Here is a 22,471-nt window from a genome sequence, read left to right on the forward strand (position 1 = left end):
ATTGTGAAAAATAAACTGCAGCTTTTTACTAATATAAAAGAATATATCTCAGCGATCCCTCTTCTTTTATAATAAAATAATAATGATTATTAAAATACCTTATAGCATTTATATTACAGGATGTTATTGTTAATGTTGAACTTTATAACAATAACATCTTGTAATATAAATGCTATAAGGTATTTTATATTTGGTATTAAGCTGAAAAATTTTAATACGATTTGTAAATAAAATTTAAAGATTTTATTGGTTTTCTTGTCAAGATTTTCGAAAAAATAGTTACGTTGTTTTGCAAAAAATTCAATCATCATTCGTGGGGTTCATTTACGACTAAATAGATGATTGAAGTGCACGTCGCATTTTCATTGTAACACCAATCCAGATATATAAAGTTGATCCAAGGAATGCCGTTATATACATATGCCGTCTGAATAAACGTGTTCCTTATAAATTTAACGCTGACTTCTCCCTTCGTAACACAGTCCAAAAATCTCCCCAGCTCCGGGCTATGCTCCTGAGTCGCCTTTGGGTACGCAATAAAAGAGGTAAAGTTGCGCAGGAAGCGAATAAATAATAAACGTGAATAACTACCGGAATAAATTGCGCCAATGTAAAACGCGGTCGGCAAGCCTCACTTCTTTGCCCCTTATCAAGAGGCAACGCGTTTCGTTTATCGAAACATCTGCATGTTATCAATTACAGGGCGCATTGGCAGCTCGAGGCGAGAACGTCGCTTCAATAGCGGCGTGTTATACTTTCGCGTTTACTTTTGAAGACAAAGGGTCCGCCGAAGCTTCCACACCGTCGAGAGAAAACGGAATTTCCTCCTTAGATTCTCGCGGGTCGCTACGACGTTATTTGTTCGAGGAGCGGCTTCGCCGAGCGAATGCGCGTGTTACGTTACCGGTTATTGATGAAAGTTTTCGCGACTGTGACGCGTAACGTTATTAGCGCGATTGTACATATATATATGGAGCGCCGCGCGCGTAAAGGCCGGTTTTCACACGCAATGATTGGTGGCGCCAACTGACTGGCATTCATTGGCGCCAGAACCAACTGGCTAAAGGCCGGTTTTCACACGCAATGATTGGTGGCGCCAGGCCGCGTTAGTCGACTAATGCCTAGTAAAAATGCAAGTGTAAACACTTGATGCAAACTGGCGCTAGTAATGTGGCGTTTACTGGCGGTTCGTGGCCAAAGCATATAACCTCAAAATTTGAGGTTATATGGTTGTTGTCATTTACTGTGTGTTTAATAAATGTTAAATATTTTCCATATTATACGCCAATCACTGTGTAAACACTTGTGAGTTTGCCAGTTGGTTCTGGCGCCAATGAATGCCAGTCAGTTGGCGCCACCAATCATTGCGTGTGAAAACCGGTCTTAACTCACAAGTGTTTACACAGTGATTGGCGTATAATATGGAAAATATTTAACATTTATTGAACACACAGTAAATGACAACAACCATATAACCTCAAATTTTGAGGTTATATGCTTTGGCCAATAACCGCCAGTAAACGCCACATTACTAGCGCCAGTTTGCATCAAGTGTTTACACTTGCATTTTTACTGACATTAGTCGACTGGCGCGGCCTGGCGCCACCAATCATTGCGTGTGAAAACCGGCCTTAAGTTCGCGCTCCGCAACGACACTGTAGCGCATATCGATCGCCGTTACATCTAGAGCATCGCGCAACCTTTTCGCAGATATAAGAGCGTACGAATTCGGTCACACGCAGTAGTCGCCAAAGTCAACAACGAACGATAAAGCGTCGGGTCCAGTTACAGACAATCTGCGAATAATTGTGCTCGCCCGCCGGCAGAACCGAGATATTTCCATTACCGGTCGTAATTAACCCAATAATCCTCGTGTCCCGATTCACATTTTACGTTAATTCACGTTAAATAAATGCGTTATTAGACACGATCGAAGGAATTCTCCAAAAGAGAAGTTTTTTTTTGTAACGGAGGGGCAACCGAATTAGATATTTAATTGAAAAACTATGAAATAAATTGAAAATTGCACATTTTAGGTGCGCCGTTATATCCGCGAAAAACAGTGAGGCCCTTCAAAATAAATTGCATTAAAACGTTCAATTTTCTCCCAAGCCACTTCTTCCTACCTCCATTCCAAAAAATGTACCTCGCTCCACTTCCGTGATCCACCCTGCACACGAATAATGTAACACGCATTTTTCTCTCGGCTTATTGCGGCATAATGTCGGAATGAAGTAAATAAATGAATGCTGAAATGATAAATAAGTAATACGGCAAATCTTGAATGGCCTAGTTTAGAAACTTCTTCCGCGCGTTGAAGGGAATAAAATTATAACATTACTGAATCTGTCAAACGTACATTTATAATGAGATTTCAGATACTCTTAACGAGCTGCAAGACATTGTGAGAAAAAGAAATAACTTTCTTCTCTACGAAGGGATAAAAGCAGATTATTTATATTTATAACTGTCTGCGTTCTTTGAAAACCAACTCTCGCCTATTATAATACAATTATGTCGGACGCGAACAATCAAAGGCTAATGCCGCGATCTCTCGCATCGTTACGTTTATTCAATACGCCGCGCTCCAGCATGATTTTAGTAACCGCTTTTTAGAATTGAATTTAATCTTTGTTCCTTTGGAATATATTTCAAACTCGCATAAAAATATGAGGTATACATGTATTACTACATTTTTACCAACAAATGCTATTTGAGAGATTCATGATTTTATGATTGTGTAACCAGTATCACATTTTATTCGTATTGAAAATGAAACTTATTTAAAGAACTACCTCATTAATCATTTAAATGGAAACATATCAGTAGCATAACAATGTAAAAACGACAGTTAATCGATGCCGCTATGCCTTCCTCTTTTATATACTAAGCCAACGTTACAGTTAACAATAAAGGTCCCCGGTCCAACGCCAAATCAGATATTCCATGCACTGTCGACACAATTATCGTGAATCCAGCAAATGGATTATTAAATCCAACTGCACAATTTATATTATGTAAAATTCATGTTACGTGACATGACATTATTTCCAATATTTGCGGGTAATATTGACAATTGTAAAGAAGAGAATGAATAAAAATATAATTTTTTCTCTGAAAATTGGAAATATTTGAGAGATAAGAATATTAATCTATAAGAATCATACAATATAGATTATAATATTATATTTAAATATATTATATATATATATATATATATATATATATATATATTTAATATAGATAAATTGTGTTTGCTTATTTCTATACAGATTCGCGTAAAGAGTAAGGGGTTTTAGCGCGCGTGAGATAAAAATTACTAGACTATAAGCTTCAATAACAATCAAACTTTATAAGATTACAACTATATTTATCGTCTTTTCTTCAGTACATTTCCTCAATTGTCAAAATTATTAGTTTCCCTGTCACAATCAACAGAAATAAAAAACAAGGTTATTACAATTATTACTAATTTATACAAATAACGGAAAAGATATCACGATTATATGAATAAGACGCATCTTTGAATTTCTTCTTATCAGCAATTAAGATCTCGCCAGCGACGTGAGAATTATGAAATTAATTTAAATTCCGAACAAGAATCTTGCTCGTTACTTTCAATATCGCTGGTTATAACAATGTACAGTGGCAATTCACAAAATTCCGTACGGTATTCGAAAAGCGTGCAGCAGGCATTAACAAATTTGCTCGCCACTCGGCGCCAGCTACGTTTCTCATGCAATTTTCACGGCTGTTTCGCGCGTCGGGTAATTAACACCGTTTTCGTTGCAGCAAGTTGTTGAAACGCCTGAATGGTCGCGCGATGCGCCTTTGAAATTGAAGCAGCTGCGCGATGGCCAGATGACGTTCTCGTTTACTGATGCTTAAGACATGCAACGTGAGTGTGCCATTCTCTATAGTTCTTTTTTCTCTTATTTGCTATCCTTATACATATTCTTTTCCCCATATTTGAATACCGATGCACCGGCGTGTAAGTAATATAACGCGCTACGAAGAGAATTGCAATGTTATGAGAATTGCGTCGCGGAATTTTCTAGTCAAAAAATGTGAGAAGACGATAAATGCTCAAGTATCTCGTCTGCGTATTACTATAATGAACTTTTTTAGACAGTTTGCCTTTCATCCTTCTTCATAATTATTGGACGAGGTATTTATATCGGACGAAAGATTTTGTGAATATCTTACTGACAGACAGATATTTTTAGGTGGCGCAGATTTTAGAAAGAATTCCGTCATTTAAAGTGACGACGAAAACACTATTTTAAAAATGGGGGGAGGCTAATTTCACGGCGCTCCCATTTTTGAAAAAATAACTTTTTTATGGTGGTTCAAAAAAGATTTCGATGAGTTCTACAGTTCCCTATAGGTTTTAGTAAAAATTCCGTTTAAATAACCCCAAAGATCGATGACAAAGTGGAACCAAAAATTTCCTTATTTTTTTTAAATCAATTTTTTTACGGTGGATTTAGATAGATTTCGATGAGTTCTAGGGTTTCCTATAGGTTTTATAGCGCTATATGATCAATATTTCAAAGTTACAGCCTTTCAAAGTCCCACCCCAAAAGTTAAAATTTTATTTTGGGAGTTCTGGTAGCCCCCGAAGAGTTCTATCCGATCACTATTATGACCCGAAGCGCTGCGACCAATATTTCAAAAGTTTCAGCCTTTCAAAGTGCCACACCTTGAACATTTTCTAAGTCCCGAGGGATAAATTTTTTTCCAGAAACGGGCAGTTTTCTTTAGAAAGCTACCAGAATTACCCATTTCCGAAAAAAATGTACCTCTCGGGACTTAGAAAATTTTCGCGGTGTGGCATTTCGGAGGGCTGTAACTTTTAAAATATTGGTCTTTAGCGCTTTGGGTCATAATATAGTGATCAATAGAACTCTTCGGGGGCTACCAGAACTGCCAAAATAAAATTTTAACTTTTGGGGTGGCACTTTGAAGGGCTGTAACTTTTGAAATATTGGTCGTAGCGCTATATAAAACCTCTAAGAATTCTAGAACTCATCGAAATCTTTCCGTAACTACCATAAATTTCTTTCAAAAATGGGGGGGCGCTGTGAAGTTAGCCCCTTATTTTTAAAATAGTGTTTTTGTCACTTTAAATGACGGAACTCTTTCTAAAACCTATAGAGGACTCAAACCTAGAACTATTTTACTAGGGCATCCAGAACTTTAATAAATTTTTTCGAAATTTGAAAAAAGTGGGCCAACTTCACAGACGTCGATAATTGATTGTTAAAATCAATTACTATCAAAATATAGCTCTTCTAAAACTGAGAAATTTTATTATACGTATTCATCTTATTAAAATTAAATTTGCAAAAATTGTGAAACTTTATTAGTCTTTTTATCAAATATGTGCAGTCTAAAACAAATATCAAATTCCTGCATTTTTATATCATATTGCGGCGTTAAAATAGCACGCTTCAAAGGTCTTCGTGTCCGATAAGCGACTGTTTTGGATGTATATATATAATAGCGAGCGAATAGAGTCCTATAGATAAATTAGAAAGGCGACATTGAAAGGTAGTCTGGTTGCCTAAATCACATGATTGTAGCACCAATTTGTTTTCTTACTGCACTTGTGGAAATAACCAGCGCACTTACGATTTATTAAAAGTAAAACAGTAATAATAAATTTTTTGTTATTTAAAAAAGAAGAAAAACAGCAATAGGAAAATATCCGTAATAATTTTATTTAGGAAATATCTACTTCCTTCTTTTTTTTTCTCCTAACAACTTAATCTTTCTCCTTTAATATCTCTTTCTTATAAGTACTCATAATAGTAACAAAATGGCGGTTTTTGATGTACCGACCTGTCGCCTCTTTGATTTATTTAGGACTCTACGAATACATAGAATAAAGTGCGCGTGTATGTTAAACATCGTAGTATGCGCATAGAATCTGCTCAGGTTTCGCCTTTCAGTCAGCGTCAATATGAAGGAGAGATTGTCCTGAATCCTCATACCAACACAGTAAAGAGAAAGAGAAAGAGAAAGAGAAAGAGAAAGAGAAAGAGAAAGAGAGTGGGATAGAGAAAGGGAGAGGGGGAAGGGGTGAGTTAGACATGTAGGAATAGAAAACAGAACGGTAGCTCATTAGCTGTAACTGGCAACCGAGGAAGAGAGGAAGCTCGTTATCCATTAGGTACACATACCCTAGTACATATCTATTTCGTAATCCGTACTTGTACAGCTCGAACTCGTCGGGCCGAGTCGCTGCTCCGCAAACGTCTGTCTCGTCATCTCTCTTCCCTGTCGGCATTTGTCAGCCGACCGCTTCTCTCTCTTTCTCTCTTTCTTTCTCTCTCTTTTTACATCGCGGAAACGTATCCCGTAGGTACCCATCGCACACGCGGCGTCACGAATGCGCGTACAGCCAAAATTTTCTATCTGTTAAACGTGTATTGGATGAAACTGCTCGCGAATATACATTGCCGCGACTTTGGCGTGTCGGCCCGAGCGGAATTACGCGTGTACGAAGAATGAACGGTAATGGGGATGGTGTCTACTTGTTTAACGGCATCGCCTCGCGCTTTTCACGCGGTGTACGCGTGTGTACGTGCAGCTCGCCAATCCTATTACATCGTGTGGCTGCAGAGGTGCAAATGCAATCGCGGTATAATTTAAGCGGATCAAGAACTTGGATTAGCACAGGCATAATGGACGATTCAATGACCAGGAAGTTATTAAATCTGTGCTCCTTCCCCTGCGGTGTACTTTCAATGATTAATCAAGACTCGAATATTCACTTGAGTGTCAAAATTTGACAACGTCTTGTTAACAATTGTAATAATGTGACTTCACTGATTGTATAACGTGTGTATACTACGTACATGTATGATAATCTCTATATTTCTTTCTAACATAGGTAACACTCACGCACAAATATTATCTTCAACAATTATTCATACGGTCATTGTTAGCGGTGAATTTTGACACGCGTTTTGACAGAATATTCCTCGTAACGGCGACAACGAGATAGATTGCTTACACCTCATTTACCGAAGTTAATACCGATGCGCGAAATGAAGTTGCCGATGGGAAAGAGACGTCTCCGCAAACTATATGTATTAACAAGGGAAATTATCGGGTTTTGCTGGGGGAGAGAGAGGAGCGGACGGACTACCGCTGACGTGGTGCGAGGCAGCCGTATCCGGCGGAATGCTCGTTCCCAGTAATGCAATAACTGTGGCATCATAAGGGCAGGATACCACGAACGGCTAGCATTCAGATTGGTTGGACCGGCGAAATCGACGGTACACGCGCGAGAGTACCGTCGTGAAATCGCTATATAGCGCACGAAGAAAAAACGTATATAAAATTTTTCAATTAATATGCAATAACATGCATAGAAATTTTCCTACAGCGCAATATGGTTAAAAAAGAAAAATCCATATATAGCAGAATGTGTGCCATGTTACAATTTTTTTCCAGCGTAATAGAACAATTTTGTCTCTTTTTTTTTATATAGGTCCATTTAAATTTTTTAGATTTGTTCAATTTTTGCACAACTACAACTGCGCTTCCGTAATGTAAATCATTTAGAGATTCCTATTTGCCGAATATTGCCCTATTACGCTACAAACTCGCGTTTGACATTCTCGTTTACGTATAAAATGTTATTAATTTGTGAACAATTCAACCCGAACAAGATCTGGAAAAATGTCACATGGGAAAATATTCCTCTATCGAAATCGTGAAATGGCTTTGCTTAATTTTCGAAATAGAAATAAACGCTGTTGCCGTTGCGCGTTGGAGAGCTTATTTGCTATGTTGTACGATGTTCTGCGCAATTAGAATGAATTGGTTTGGTATTAACTTGGTATTAGTAGGGATCCCCTTGTCTTTTATATGAAACGTTATACTGAAACGGCCAAGAGATACACATTCACGTAATCACGAAATCTCTCGGCGGTACTGTGTTTTCTTGCTTCAGAAAGTTTCGCCAAACGTTATCTCTGCTAAAAAATCTGTCGAATGAAACGAACCTGAAGTAATTTCGCCAGACTCTCGCAGATTTTATTGCGATGCTCTTGTTTACGGGGAATCCCCGTATCGACATACGTTGTCTTAGGTACTATTGGCGGTGAGATATGCGCTTGGTTGGTTGCGCTTTAAGAAACACCAGACGAAATACGGCATAAACCGTTCATCTAGCTTTTATTGCATCATTCTTATCCGATAAACTCGGATGGCACTTAAGCAAAAACTCAAACTCGCTGAACTCCTTTCGCATAATTATTGTTCGTAAAAATAAGCATGTCGATATCGAACACCGAGATATAAATTTCTCTCATATTTTTCAGCGATTTATTTTTCTCGCAAAGCCTTTATAAAAATTAAATTTATCGAACATCTGTGAATTATAAAAATAAAATATGCATTGGAAGATTATTTCTTTCTTCGTATTGGACGAAATTTAAACGGTTCAAATTTTATCGATGCACGTTTGTGAAATATATTGTTCAGAATTTTTATATATGATTATAAAGTTTGCTATAATTCCCAAAAATAACTGAAATAGAAGTAGCAGCGAGCGGGGTGTCTTAAGTTTATGTACCTTCTTATATATTGCCTGCACGCGGAATTTAACTTGTCCGAAATATAATGCGAAGGGCGTCAGCTCGAGCGTGCAATGATCGCTGATGCAAAGTCTCTCTGGCTCAGCGGATATTTTATTTCAATGTCCAAATGGAAAAAAGGGATAAGAATATAAAGTGTATATTTGCTGGAGAAATAGCCGTTGAATATATGTATATATTGAGCTAAATTGGATTTTAATAGATCCATTTCCAAAAAAATAGCAATCAACAAAGTAACGCCGGCGGCTTGTTATATTATAATACTAGCTGGTTACCCGGGCTTCGCCCGGGAGTCGTTTTTCTTAAAACGACTTCATTTATGTTTCAATATTCTTATTGTGGACAAACATAAGGAGTGTTCATGGATTAAACATGTAACCAATCTTTGGTAATTATATATACTTTAGGGGAGGCACCTTCGATGACCTTGACCTTGACATATGTTGTCAAGGTCACCGTCCTGAATGACCTTCAGGAGGTTTTAGCCGTCGCTCGTTTTTTATTAAAAAGTTATAAACAAAAAAAGTTTCGAAAATATAACAGTTATTTTAATTACTGAGAGGCATAAACGACTAATATTACGTTTTTTTTTAAAGCAGAGAATACTTTATTTTGCGAGAAAGTCGCTACTTTACCAAAGCACAACATTTAAAGCAGTAAATTGTTGATAAATTGAAGTCTTTTTGTTAAAGCAGAGAATACTTTATTTTGCAAAAAAGTCGCTGCTTTACCAAAACACAACATTTAAAGCAGTAAATCGTTGATCACTAACCTACATATAGGTTAGTTGACACGCGCTTTAAACACTTAAATACTTTTAAAGCGCGTGTCAACTAACCTATATATGCACCTATATATGTTATATTTTCCAAACTTTTTTGTTAATAACTTTTTAACGAATAGCAAGCGACGGCTATAAAACCTTCTGAAGGTCACTCAGGAGGGGGACCTTGACAACATATGTCAAGGTCAAGGTCATCTGAGGTGCCTCCCCTAAAGTATATAATTATCCAATCTTTTTCTATTTGGTCAATTAATTCCAGAAAAATTGGAAAAATTTTTTATACCGGTTTCCAAAAAAGTTGATAACGAAAAATTATACATTTTATGGCACTCCCCGGGAAATTTTACTCTTGTTTTATATACAATTCTTTAAGATTCGGTCAATTATTTCCCGAAAAATTTGAAAAATTTCTGATACCGGTTTCCCAAAAAATCAATAACGAAAAATTATACACTTTACGACACTCCCCGGAAAATTCTACCCCTGTTTCATATCCAATTCTTTAAAATTTGGTCAATTATTTCCTGAAAAAATGAAAAAATTTCGGATACCGCGCGGTTCCCAAAGAGATCGGTAACGAAAAACTATACATTCTATAACACTCTCCGGAAAATTCTACCCTTATTTTATGTACTTTTGGTAAAAATTCGGTCGAATAGTTTAACAGTGTATAAAGAACATACATACATACGTATACATACACAGACATTCTATTAAAAAAGATAAAGGATAAAGAATTTTACTTTATATACCCCAAGGGGCCTTAAAGGGCGTTTTGATGGGACGTACCCAACCCTAACCTCCAATTCATCCACTACCTTACTCTTTCCTCCTTTGGACCAACGGTTTAACGTCTCTTCCGAAAGACGGAGCCCAGTTTTCTCCGCATCTTGCACGGAGGGGCGCGGTTTTTCGGAAAAAAACTTTTCCATGTTACATGGCTCTAGTGGACTCGAACCTGGTTCCTCAGATTACGAGTCTGGCGCTCTACCACTAGACCACACCGCCGCCCTTACAGACATTCTATTATATATATATATATATATATGTAGGTCTGGAAGTATGTTCCGGGACTTTTTTTATTGATATCGGTATATTCCGGGACATTTGGCAGTTTCCAGGACTGTCCTGGAAAAAATTGATGTCCTACGGCATTTTTCGGGACAGTTTTTTGAATCTGATTACATATATATGCGTTATATTCCAGGACTGTACATTTCAAAAAACGTAAACAGTCCCGGAACATACCCCTGGACCTACATATATATATATATATATATATATATATATTAAATATATATATATATATATATATATATATATATATATATATATATATATATAAGATATATATATAAGATAGATAGATAGATAGATAGATAGAAGATAGATTATTATCAGTAAATGTAAAATAGTTCATTATACTTTGTTTATATTAACTATTAACATAATGTAATGCAAAACATATAGAAACATATTTTCTGAAATTTTTATATGGTTTAAACAATTTATTAATTTAGAGGAAAGCACGTTTGTGCTTGTTATAGGTATAGTGTTTTAGATTAATGAAATGTATTTTACTGACAATGGGAGGAAAATAGATTTTTTGATAAGCATTAAAAATAATTTTTTTGTAAGAGCAGGGATTAATATGTAAGAGGCCAATTAGCAGCCAATTTTGCGATTGTGCGATTGCTAAAATACGATTATTATCCGACGTAATCGTATTGTTGAATAGCACAATGGTACTAGACCACTTTGATTAACCGCATGTCAATACGTGCACGAAGATGGAAGGATAGTAGGCGACGTTAAGTGGTATTCTCATGTACAGCAAGTGTGCCCAATTGAATCTGTCGAGTAAGCTCGATCTAATACCTTGAGACGTGTTACTGTCCCAAGTTCCCTATACAAGACCAGTTTGATCAGAACTTAACATTTACATATTATTGACAATGCATACGGTTAATGCATGTTTAAAATCAATATTATGACATTTGAAAATTGTATACATCAATTATCTCGAAAATTGCGAGCATGTTTTAGATAAACTATTTCTATGAACTGTTCCTTTAAAAATTAAGCAATTGAAGTAATTTGACTGAAAATAATTTCTGCAAAATTGAAAATCGCGTATTTAAAATTTAAATATATAGTTATACATTTTTTTTTAATGGAAGAAAAGAAAAGTCAATTAAATAATATAATTAGACTAAACTTTTTAGCGCAATGACTCACATATTATGAAATATGGCTTTAGAGATATGTTCTTTAATTGTATTGAAGACAGTGCAAATGAGATGATATTGTAGATAATTATCACATACCTATCTATAACATGCACATAACTTATTAATCATAGACAAGTCTGTATACTTTCTATTTTTATAGCTCTAAAAGTAAGTGAACAACATTATCAAATCCTGCAATCTAAATATTCTCTAAATGATTAACTAAGACCACATCATTATATCTAAAAAAAAAGCTAAATTATACGCTAACTATTTTTGTGGACGTATGAATAGATTCAGTTCGTACGTGTGCGAATATTATATGGACGAATGTCTTTTACGTGTTCACAGTGATATATTGCCGTGTATGTTTCCCCGTAACTTCCAGAAAGAATTTTTAGCGTATTCGTATTTTTACATGAAGTTATTGAAGCACGGATGTGTACGTATCGTGCGTGGTTTCCGGCCGAAGGCAGTGATGTTATGCGTTTGACCTGTAAAGATTAACGTGCCGGCGCGCATTGTGCATGGACTTTTGTACACTCGATCGGATACAGCCGGAAATGCACCAGTGAATGCACACTGATGTTTTCTACCAGAAAGAGCATTTCGATCGGTGGTTCCATTCTTTTTTGTGCAAGCATGATTAAATCGATTCTATAATTACGCTTTCGAGTGGTCTGCTAATATTTGAACGTCAATGCTTATAGAAGCTCCAAGAAGAGCGGAAAGTAAAAATAGCAAAAGAATTTGTTTTATAATAATTGATCAATCGATAATTGTGTGTACAATTATTTTCCACAATTTTGTTAATTTATAAATTTCCATATTTTGAATATTTATATATATTTGAAAAATAATGAAAAAATCGAATTTATTGCCTTGACTGTTTTAATTTATTATATGCGTACACACATCCGTGTTTCAATAACACTTTATGTAAAAATACGAATACGCTGGAAATTCTTTCTAGAAGTTATGGGGAAACATACGCGGCAATATATGACTGAACACATAAAAGACACTCGCGTCTATATAATATTTACACGAACTAAGCCTATTCATGCGTCCGTATAAATATGCAGTTAGCGTATAACTTAACTTCTGTTTATCAGATATTTCTATCGATGTCGCATTGTCAACTCGGTAGGAACTACAGCAAAAACTATCAGCAAAAACAGCTTACTGATGTACGTCAAACTGGTGGACTATTCTGAAACATTTTCCGCCGATATTCTCAAGACTTCGAGTAACCACGACACCGTGTATGTGATACGACGCGTGTGCGTATACTCTCGCGAATGGCCGAGCACGAGCAAGCGAAGTGGAACAACGTCAGTTACAGTTTCTCGAAACTGGTATATGTTCAACATCACTCTAGGAAACAGTCTCCGTGCAAATGCAGGATACCAAGCGCGGCGCATACAAGATTTTTCAAACTAGGATATTCCGTCGTCAATTTGAAAAACAAAGCGTTTAACTCTCCGTTTCGTGCAACTGAATGCATTAATTAGTTTTGTTAAAGCAAAATCAACCGTTTATTTTTAAAACAATGTTTTTCTTGCTAAACTAAAATATCCCATAGCATACACAAATTGGAGAAAAAACATTATTAGAAAAATATCAAAATAAACCTATGCGTTTGCTAACATGCTAATATAAAAAAATACAACGATTATTTTTTAAATAAAATTATGATGGTTGTTTTTGTTGATGCAACGATCTGTAGTTTTTTTGTTAATTATATTTTATACTCTAAAGGTTAACGAAAACGATAGTTGACAAAAATAGTTATTCGAATTTTACTAGAATAAAACAAAATAGATAAACAAAATAGAACAATTACATCTTTTAGAGAAAAATTAGTAAAAGTTTTTGAGCGCAAACGTTTTTATATAACCCTTTTTTATTTTATATAAAATTCTTATTAATTGTTTTCTAATATATACTTTTTTTTAATTTGTAGTCTTCTATCACTATCTTTCTATCCGCTTAACTATTTTAACGAAAAGAAATTTAATCGACGAGAGAGGGTAAGGGATGTAGAAAGGACTGTATCTATATATACATTCTACCTAGATACGCGTCTGCGGAAAACGTGCTTGCGCATTCATGGGATTTATCGTAAAATGTAGGATTCAGTAGGAAGGTTTTATAATACTTTGACGAGTTTAGATCGATTTTTCCATAATAAAAATACGATTGAGAGCTATTACTTTTGAAAATTCAATATTACATATCTTTCAAATCAAACTCACAATTAAATTTTTGTTTAACAAAAGCTTATTAAAGATATTAATAGAAATTGAGAGAAATTGGGCTTTATTTTTAAGTTTAATTTATTGAAACCTACTGTTAATATGCTAGATAACTTCTTAGATCGATGTTCATAATCTGTTCTTATTTCATGCAAGAAATAAGTTATGAATCATTGATTTATAACATCTTAAGATTGAACTTAAGGTGATTTAAAATATAAGATCCAACTATGAATACCACTCTTAGATATCTTATTTACACTTTTGATGTTAGGGAAATATCAGTTTCAAATCTTTGTCAAGTAATAAAATCGTGTATCAAGAACTTGATATATCGCAGTAATCTCAAAACTGCAATGGTGGCAAGTGATCCATAAAACTCGACGCGGAACTTGCAGGCAAGAAGTATCTCGATGAATTTGCAGATAGAATCGGACACTTTTCGCGTGATCTATAGATCTCGCGACGGTTTAGACTACGAGATATTCCGAAATTACTCTTTCTTGCGACACGACGATCGCGAGAACAGCGCGAGAACTCGCGCGAGTATCGTACCGCATTTGTTTACCCGAGGGGTGCAGGGTGTCGCGAAACTTGTTGATCGATTGGGTCACTGCCAAACTTAGTATTGCTTCATAAATTCTTACCAAGGAACCGCTGCATCATCTCGCGCTTGCGTCGCAAATAGCAATGGCCGCACACCAATAATCGGATGTGTCCAAACCAGATTTATAACCGGCGCTGTCCCTTTCAAAACCAGCGCGGACCGCGCGAATTAAAGTTCGACGGGGGCCGACCTGTAAGGGTCGTATAGGTTCGGCGCGGTGAAAATTGTCTGCGGTCTAACTGAGGGGAGATGGAATAAATCTGCGAATTTGCGCCATCGGCTGTCGTGCATGGTTGCGACACGACCTCGCGGTATTATCATCAAAGCGTACGTTCCATTACGTTCGATTTAATGCAAATATGATTGCGCGCTGCCTCAGAGCTGATATTTTTGTTACGATATGTAGTTATTGATTTTGCGATATATATGTATAAAATCGTTGCCACGTGAAACAAATAACACGAGATGGAAATTCAGAATCACTATATGTTTGTTAGAAACTCCCATGTTATATAACGGACGCTGTAACCCTAATCTGACCTCTCTGTTATGATGGCAGGAATTTTTCTAGATTTTTCAATCTCCAGTTGTAATCTCGAGCAAAGAGACTGATGTCACGCGCCTTTCGTTGGCAGATAGACAGTAGCAGGATTTGATCTTGAACGTGGGATTTTTTTTCAATCCGGTGTCCCTTATGTGTATTTTTCTTTTCAAACTAAATTATACTAGCCGCGTCCCAATATGTGACCTCATTTCAAGGATCAGGAATCTCTGATATTGAACTATTCTATATAGCTTTAGCTTTACAGTTTCGAAGTTTATTTATAACACATGTATATGGAGAGTGTTTAGAAAAAACTATAAGAAAAATATCACTTTCCTACATTGGACATAGATCTGATTGAACTAAAAAAGAGAAGTGTATTTCCGTACTATTTTCTATTTATATCTATCCTGAATTACCCTGATTAGTATAGTATGTAATTATGTAAAGAATATTATCGTGGAAATCGAGATGGAGGGCGACCGAGTTTTACCTCGTTACTACGAGTATTGGAATAACGTCCAGCTGCGTATGATTATAGCACATGCATGAGAGGCATAGGGGAAGATCGCATGCGATTTTCGAGAATCACCTCTGGGAAGATGAGTATGGAAATGAGGTAGACGTGGAAGAACGGGCCAAACAGAGCGATTCAGCCCCAAAACGCGGGGCTCAGATTAGCCAGCGGGTTGGAGTGGCGGCTGCAGATAAAGTGATTATACTTTCAGCACCCGTGGTCTCATTCAGAGATCCTTTCTTTTAATTTAGTCCGGTCCTTTTAGAGACGGCGGCCCTTCTCCTAGTCGGGAACCTCCGTGACGGCGATAAAATTAAACTTCTACTGCGCCGAAGATTTATTTTCTAAAAGGAACTTCCTCTCGCCCGGCTGCATCACACGCACCGCGCCAAATTCAATGCAAAACCATCACCCTTGCTTATTCTTCTCTCATTCCTTTTATGTAAAGACTTTAACGGGGAAATAGTGCTCCGCTTCTCCAACGATATTGCCAAAGCACACAAAATACGGACGTCCGAACTAGATTAAAAGTTTTATTATCTAATCGTTTGTTATATAAGCAAAGATTTCATAGATGCATTTTGTTTTAATATTATAGCACAATGTTTGCTAAGAGTTATTAAGCTTTAATACTGTTATTCTCTATTAAAACGGCCGCATAAGCACTCGCGAATATGGAATTTAATATTGATCACAAACTTACACCATGCAACCGCATGCGTTATTTATAAAATGTATTACTTGTATTAGTAATAAAGGAGCATTATTATTTTTTTGTTTAGTTGATTGTAAATGAGAAATAACGCATTCGTATATAACATCGAACTGTTCGGAAATCATGAACTGATTATATCAATATAATGCGCAATATATTCTATAAAGGGATTGTTTCGCATGTACATAGTCAAACGATAATTGCTTCCAAAGTGAACTAATAATGCTCATAACGTTGGATTTACATCGAGGAAACTTAATAGCATAGATCTATGTAAGCTTTCTTATAAACTATATTATAATATACTTTTTATTAAAGGCTCTACCGTATGATGTAAGATATAAAATTATAAGAAAGGCGAGTCACGATACTTACGGCTTTCTCGTAAAAATGCATTATACAAAGGTAGTAATCTTCATTATTCGAGTGATCGTTAAGGCGAGTAAGAACGTTGCCGCAATACTCCAGAAAGTGAATGAAATTTCTACCAAGGTACGCACGATGTTATCATCGCGTGGTTTCTCTTTTCCGCTATTTACCTATTTTATGTTGTATAAAATGTATCTTAGAGTGCGTAATTTCTCCTGACTTGTGATATGTATAGGCAATCTGAATAAAAGAAATGAAATTTTAGTATTCAGGTTTCAACACTTCGTAATTGTACAATACAGAAATGTAAATAATTTTGCGAATGAAGCCTTAAACGTTCACACGGATAATAAGACGTCGCTTCTTAAATTTCATACAAACTTTGAGAGAAATTTAGTTTGAAATTTTAGTTACTGAACCGTTTGAAGTTTAAATTTAAAGAACATGACAAATGATTGCTCTCTTATTTGCACTAATAAAAATTAATTTTATATTTGCGAAACAACTTATAGATAGAGAAGCAAGTCACGTATCTTCCCCTGGATGCAATGTGTACGGTTGTAATTTAAGTCAACATTGAATATACGGATGAAAAACGTGCAGTAAAAATTTGCCAACAAGTGCAGTTTGCAGAGGATCCTTCTTATTCAACTCGGCGAAGTCTATATAGCTAAAATAAGGTCGTATAGCAAGAAATTCTCTTGCTGCTGTATTATTTCGCTTAATTAATTGCCATGGCAAGCAAGATTTATTCTACTTTAGTAGATTTATGACCAAGACGCAAAGATTTTTTCGTCGAAGCATGTGTCAGCTGTATAATAACATATTTGCCGCTATTTTATCATAACGTAGCAAGGAACAAAAATCGGGCAACTTTTTTTCAACATTAAACATCCACAACGTTTCGATTCCTATTTATTTACATATTACAAAAAAAAATCACGTATAGATCTATAATAAATAAAATATTTGACAATCAAGAATCGAATAATATATAATTATAGATCGTAAATCGTTAGGATATATATTTTATAATATTTTTTACAATATATTTTATAAAATATTCTATAAAATATATAGGTTTTCCCCTTGTCACATTTCCATGCGTTAATGACAAATAAATGTCCCGGTAGAACACTAATCGTTGTGCTGAGAGAATATATATCGATCATCAATTATATTCGTAAAATAATCCACCATGTATACGTACTGGTTCAAGTATGTTTGGTCCTGCGTTTGACAACGTGACGGACAACGTTGCCGGACACGAATTAATAACCCGTAACCCCGGCAATTTTCTTTTCTGCAGTTTGCAGTTTATGACCGAAAATTAAAATATGCGGTACCGCATGCGTGCGTGCAGATGTACACAGAATGCGAATCTCATGAATATTCAAACTTATATGGAATATTTTTGCAAATTATTTACCCGCAACGTTAAAAAACGGAATACCCGATTAAGCATCAACATTCTTTACAGTGAAACATGTTGATTTTTAAATTTTTACGAAAATATATACGCAAAACATTTATACTTTTTCTCGCGCTACTATTCTTTACAAGCTGGAAATCGAATTTTGTTAGATGCAGATTTTATCGAACGTTATTTTTCTTATAACTTTCATATTTTTCAAGCGTTAAAGTTATCATGCGTTGCCGGTTATCGAAACGCCGATCTCGAGAAATTATCAACTATATTGCTCCGTTTCCCTGCTTGCCGGAAACATTTATCGCGTCACGAAGTGCAACGTTGCTGATCGATATTTAATTATTTCTATTAAAATTGAACGCCATTCGCCGGGATATATCACTATAAAAATCTTTTGCGATAACGCATATACTTTAAGCCGTCGCGCGATATTACATAAATCTCCCAGGTATTAAAGGGGAGGCGTGCAGACGTTGAAATAAAATCCATAAATCTGTACTCCATAGATCTAATTCTATTTCAGTATCTATATAGATATACTGAAATAGGATTAGATCTATGGAGTACTTATACATATACGCGTATCTTTGTAGTGAGACGCACGCGCGCGCGAGTCGCACGGTATTAATCAATTAACTGCGCGTCAAGTGCCGGTATTGCGCGTATTGAACGAAACGTGGCGCCTGTTTAAGGATCACTTAGCCATTTACCTAACGGGCGCACGTGCCTGAAATACGTCAGCCAAGAAACAACAATTGCTATAATCGAGCGAGCGTTCGCGTCATCGCTAAAATCGACATCCGAGTAATTATAACGTCGTTTGTCAGTTATGACGCGGCAGTGAATGTGCGAAAATCGACATCTGCCCGCGGCAGCGGTGTTTTTCTAATTTAAAAAAGAGAAGGGGGGAAAAACAAAGAAAAATTCCTTTGAATAATAACGTCACGGGAACTGGACAAAGAGACAGGAAGAGAGGAAAGAATTAATCTCACCACAATTTTCGGAAAGGGGGAAGGGGACATTGTGAGTGGGTGGGGGAGGAGGAGGGGCAACGAGAAGTTGAATAAAGAGGGTTGAGGAAGATAGCTTGACGTCGTTTATGAAGGTCGATGTCAGAGGCGAGCCGCATTGTAGGACCAAGCGTTTCCATAGAAAAGCTCGACGAGTGAGCGAGCGAGCGAGCGAGCGAGCTGTTGACATGTCGGCGTATTATGGGCAGGCAGCTTTTATCCGACAAAAGAGGACATTTAAAAGAGGGGGCGAAATTGTAAATTCAATTTCCTGGAAGGAGCCACAGCTTCCGCCATTCCTTCAACATTTTCCAACATTTTTTCACCAGCAAATGCGGGGGTTTCGCGAGCCGACATTGTATTTTCACGTGAGAGTCGCTACCCTAATAGTTGCCATGCACCTGCTGCCTGGGTAACGATAAACCTACGTAGAAAAGCTGCGTAAATCGGCATACGAATTGTCCTTGTTGACAATGAGGCTTTTCTGATACGAGCAATAATCGTCGTTACATTGTTACGAGAGTTAATATTGCAAAAATAATGACAAAAAATGACAGATTTTAATACTTAAATTGTGTTTTACTGTGTTATTAATTCATAAATTCTAAATTCCAAAAGGATTTTGCAGCAACTATAATCATTTGACAATTAAACTGCAAAGATATTCAAATAAGTAGAGCGAAACTGGTTTTACGATAATAATTGGTTAATTAAAAATAGATGGTAAAGTGAACACAGAATGTCAACTTGAATGTTAACTATTAAGATAATATTAAGAATTTAAGAGTTATGAAAAAAGGCAAAGTATAGGCATCTTTGCTTAGGAAAAGTTATTTATAAATTTGTTAAAAAGGTTTGATATAAATGCGTCTTCTAAAAATCTAAAATTTTTTTATAAACTCTTATAATTTTATTTATATTATGTGATAAGTATTGAATTTTTCTTAGTAAGTATTTTAAAACATTATTGATTCCGTGCAACGCAAATACGGAAATACGTTTAAAATTAAAACGCGCAAAAATGTTTTCGTCTTGCAAGAAGATGATTATAAGATTACGGCCATATCACATCTTCCGTGATGGCCAACGTAAATTATTTGCTGTAGGGGAGGAAATCAAGCATTTCTAAGGAGTCCGACCCTCCGCGTTCGGCCGATCGGCTCTCACCCTCGAGTCTCGACCGTCAGGGCGGCGAACGAACGACCTTCCAGAAATTTCGTGCTTCTTGAATATATTCATGATTTTCCGCGAGAATCATACCAGTCGAGTCTACCGCTATACCGCACAACCGGGGGGCGCAGACCGGAATCGACAGTAGCGCTTTAAAATCGCGTTGTGAGGCGGCGAGAAACGCGCCTGCAGAAATGGCTGCCTTCAAATTTATATAGTCGGCTGGCTCTGTGTCGTTGATGGTAAACCGCAATGACTCTCACAGGCGAACGAGCCTGTGAAGGAACGACTCCGCTACCCGGACGTCCATTCACACGTAGATTTTTTGAGCGATATAAAACCGATTTTTTTTTCTTGACGCAAATTCGACGAGAGACCATCATTTCCCACAACTGTATTTTAGCTTCAATATTATTTTCAATATTTATATATCTCTCTACGAATCAAGCTCGAAAATACAATTTTAATTGATATATAAGATCTACTTCTCTAATTAGTGTATTAAAGAGGAAGATTCTTTATTTAATATATTTATTCAAACACACACACACACACACACACACACACACACACACACACACACACACACACAATTCAAGTTATTAAAATGATCGTTAATTTAAGTCGGACAACACGTAGACTTTTTCTACTGAAATATTATAGAGGAAGCTTAAAAATTTACATTGTTGGTCTTAGACATTAATCTACACGTATAACGAGGTTTATAAGTATATGCAATACACGATTGAGATAAAATATTAAATGTAATGCAATGAGATTGTGTTTTCGCAGTCCTTTCCGTTTTATTTCGAATGTAATAAACGCACGCGCGAGGGAATTTGTCCGGCTCGCAACGTGTATATCTCAGGAAAGTTGTATCTCTCTTTGTCTCTCTCTCTTTCTCGTCTCTCTTCTGTTTTGCAAGGACATAAGGTCAGATATTTTAACTAAGTTTATGTAGCAGCAGCAGCGGGACCTGGTTGGTAACTTATGTCAATGCGCTGTAAAGTTGTTACTGCCACTTATAACTAATATAGGAACAGGGCGGAATATACCGGAGCTCGCTTCCTGGCCTATTTCGATAGTATAAGCAGTGTTACTCCGCTGCCGATTCTCTCGACCGATAACCGAGTCTGCAACCCATATAACCGTGCAAGAATATAAATTAGGCAGTCAGACTGGCTTGGAACCTCGCCCGATGTCGCGGTGTGACTACATTTGTTGTTCAAGCTGAATCTCGCGAAAAATCGATGCGATAATTGTGAATACGAATATAAATGTGGATATAGTAAATGTTATATACTTTTACGGACAAAGCGATTATCGATTATCGAATTTTGTCGATCTAAATTCTAAATTGCCCACATTCGGAACCATTCAAATGTTTACTTTTTTTATTCGCGCGAAAAGGGTTACAGATATATTCATCAAATTATTTTTCAACAATATACTAAATATCCAATAAAGGCAGAATAAGATTCTACATTTTTATCACTCTTCTAGAATTAGTATTCTAGAAATTAGTTAACTAGCGATATGCTTTAATTGCAGCATTACTGGGATTATCCGCGGCAGTGAAAAGACTCGTAACGTTGTCAACACCTTCTCCCCCTCTTTCCTGAGTCTCATCTTCGTACATAACGGAACCACGAGACGTCCTTCTAATAGTATAAAAACGGAGGATGGGGCGTTTCTCGCTTGAACGGAGGCAAACATCAATTCGCGCTGACGCTGGCGAGGCGAGGTCGTAGTCGAAATCGGGAATAGAATTGTCCGCCTGGTTAGAAACTTACATCATCCTTTGCGTGCTTCCACTCTCCCTCCCTGTCCTCTATATCTTTATCTATAGGGCGTTCCACCTCTATCGTATTATTTTTTAACAAGCAATTCTTTGACGATAATTTGGAATCAACACTTTTTTTTTCATCGAAATTATTCAGGCAGAAAATAAATTCTGAATTATAAATAATAAAAGAAAAGAAACAAACTTAGTGAGTGAACAAAAATAATATTCTCCAGTGTTTAGATAAAATGATTAATTTTAGGAAAAATTTTAAACGTGGAAATACGTGATGCTACAAATTGAAAAATTGTGACAAATGATATTTTCTCAATATGACAAGAAGTCGATTTTAAGTTGGAGAAAAATTGATCATTAAAAATAATGTCTCCTGCATTTCTCTTCTTTCCACTCTCTACTATAATTCGCTAACCTAACCTAACCC

The 22,471-nt window shown here is 36.3% G+C and overlaps 1 long non-coding RNA gene across 2 annotated transcripts in view; it reads left to right on the plus strand.

Annotated features, from left to right (window-relative positions):
- LOC143906507 (uncharacterized) overlaps window positions 1–22,471 on the plus strand; it is a 110,619-nt gene that overhangs the window by 34,180 nt on the left and 53,968 nt on the right. The window contains exon 5 of one of the 2 annotated variants that reach the window (XR_013259547.1): window positions 3,793–3,898. The exons of the other annotated variant lie outside the window; for it this stretch is intronic. This is a non-coding gene — a long non-coding RNA (uncharacterized LOC143906507). The remainder of the gene's footprint in view (window positions 1–3,792; window positions 3,899–22,471) is intronic. 2 annotated transcript variants of the gene reach the window in all.

Source organism: Temnothorax americanus, unplaced genomic scaffold, assembly GCF_048541705.1.
Source record: "Temnothorax americanus isolate GAGA-0224 unplaced genomic scaffold, ASM4854170v1 Scaffold72, whole genome shotgun sequence".
In the NCBI taxonomy this organism is placed as follows: domain Eukaryota; kingdom Metazoa; phylum Arthropoda; class Insecta; order Hymenoptera; family Formicidae; genus Temnothorax; species Temnothorax americanus.